Source organism: Penaeus japonicus, unplaced genomic scaffold, assembly GCF_977035675.1.
Source record: "Penaeus japonicus unplaced genomic scaffold, GWHDUDI00000001_assembly GWHDUDI00000012, whole genome shotgun sequence".
Taxonomy (NCBI): Eukaryota; Metazoa; Arthropoda; class Malacostraca; order Decapoda; family Penaeidae; genus Penaeus; species Penaeus japonicus.
The window spans coordinates 21,120,648-21,123,147 of NW_028234414.1; the positions used below are offsets into that span (position 1 = coordinate 21,120,648).

The window sequence follows — 2,500 nt, forward strand, 5'->3', positions numbered from 1 at the left end:
AGCGGGCGGAGGGAATTTCCCCTCACTCATAGCCACGCTTATCTTACTTCCTTTTAACGGAGATTCCCTTAGTTATTATTACCTATCTGTTGGCACGTCGTCGGGGGGTCGGGTCTGTCCTGACGCCATGATTTATGCTCTCGCTCGCTCTCTTTCTCATTTTCTCTTTCTCATTCTCTTTCTCACTCTCTTCCCCCCCCCCCTCTCTCTCTCTCTCTCTCTCTCTCTCTCTCTCTCTCTCTCTCTCTCTCTCTCTCTCTCTCTCTCTCTCTCTCTCTCTCTCTCTCTCTCTCTCTCTCTCTCTCTCTCTCTCTTTCTCTCCCTCCTTCTCCCTCTCCGTCTCCCTCTCCTTCTTCTCCTTCTCTCACTCTCTCTCTCTATCTCCCTCCCTCTCGTTCTCTCTCCCTCTTTCTTTCTACGTGCGTGTGTATGCATAGATATGTGAAGATACACGCACATATATGTATGCGTGTATTTACACCCCCGTGTATGTATCTACACATAATACATTCTCTCATTCATACCTTCAAAGTTTTCTTTTTCACTGACATTTTTTTTTTTTTTTTACAAGAGTTAGTTCTTGTAGTTTGAGGGTCTTTTTGACATTTTTTCCCTAATTGACAAGTCATTAAAATGTAATTAAGGAGTAAGGAAGACGAACGAGATTTTGGGACGAAACACGTGCTTGTGTTCGTGTGCGTGTGTGGGTTTTGCGTGCACGTGGCGAAGATTAATGGGGGGAGGGGGGAGGGGGAGGGGAGGTTACAGAGGAAGAGGTGACGAAAAATTACGAAATTGTGATGTTTGAGGAGAATGGATGGCGATGATTTGTGGGGAAAAAAATATGATGTTTATGGAGAAAAAAAGACGAAATTTAGCGGAATGACGAGAAATTGTGAAATTGAGGAGAAAAACATTTTGAACGATGGTTAAAGGGAAGGCGAAAGAAGTAGATATGGTAAAAGGGATGACGAAACAATTTGAAATGTGGCAAAAACAAAAAAGAACAGCGGATATTAAAAGAAAAGAAATTAAACATTCTAAAACTAAGAGAGAAGGAGAAACGAAAGATTATCGAACAGGAGAGAGATGAAGACGAAAGAATAAGGAAAAAGGAGGAAGGAGGAAAGGGGGAAGGACGAAAAGATATGATAGAATATGTGCGAAAATTGTGAAGACAAAGGGATTTGATGAAGTGAATGTGAGACGCATAAAGGAGATTGCTTGTCAGCGTTGCGTCTCTCCAATTATTATTATTATTATTATTATGATTCTCTCTTTCTCTTTTTTTCTCCCTTCTTATTTTCTCTCTCTTAATCTCTCTCTTTCTCTCCCTCTCTTTCTTTCTTTCTCTCTCTCTTCTCTCTCTCTCTTTCTTTCTCTCTCTCTCTCTCTCTCTCTCTCTCTCTCTCTCTCTCTCTCTCTCTCTCTCTCCTTCTCTCTCCTCTCTCTTCTCTCTCTCTCTCTCTCTCCCTCTCTCTCTCTCTCTCTCTCTCTCTCTCTCTCTCTCTCTCTCTCTCTCTCTCTCTCTCTCTCTCTCTCTCTCTCTCTCTCTCTCTCTCTCTCCCTCCCTCCCTCCCTCCCTCCCTCCCTCCCTCCCTCACCCTCCACCCCCCCTTCTGTCCTTCCCACCTTCCCCCTTTCTAACTCTCTCCCCCCTCCCCTCTACTCTTAACCAACGAGGACATCAACGTCAGGATGTCTGTTTCCCCTCTTTTGTCACCTCCTTCCCCTCTTCCCCCTTCCCACCGTTCCCTCCTATCCCCTCTTCGCCTCATTCCCCCTTTCTCTCTCTCCCTCCTTCTCCCTTCTCTCCTTCCCCTTAAAGCTCATTTTTCTTCCCTCTTTCACTCCCCTTTCTTTCTCCTCTGTAATTATCGGTGTTTATGGCCTCGTCTTACATTTGTTTCTCCCTTTGTCTCGGTTGATTTATTGTCTTTTTTCTCTTTTTCTTGATGTTTTATTGTTATCTCTTTTTGTTCATTTTTATTGTTTTTCTTTCTATTCATCTACTATTACTTTTTTTTAACTTTTTCTTCTCCCTTTTTTATTACTGTTTCCCTGTCTCTCAGTCAACCTGTCCCTTTTCCCAGAGAAAAAAAATATCAACAATGATAGTATTAGTGAATAAAGGTAATATAGACAGGAGAGTAAAAATCACAAAAAGGAAAATTACTTATCGCTGAAGAGTCCCATTAAAAGACCTGTCACTTTTCCTTTATAAAAACACACATAAACTATGATTATATTAGCGACCGAAGGCAATATAGATAGTGTAGTAAAAGTCCCTAACGCTGAAAAGTCTTACGAAGGTCCTGCAAGAATTATAACACAGGAAGGCCCTACATAAGCGAACTACTCACAGGAAAATCTTATAATTGGGAAGTTCTACTAAAAACGACCTTACCATAGCAAGAATCTTCAAAAAAGGCTATATCAATATCAAGGGAAGAGCCCTCAAAAACGGCATTGTCATGAGGAGGCTCCTTCAAAAACGACA

The 2,500-nt window shown here is 42.0% G+C and overlaps 1 protein-coding gene across 1 annotated transcript in view; it reads left to right on the forward strand.

The window, feature by feature from the left end:
• Positions 1-2,500, forward strand: part of LOC122246261 (Schwannomin interacting protein 1) — a 224,433-nt gene that overhangs the window by 162,323 nt on the left and 59,610 nt on the right. The window lies entirely within an intron of this gene.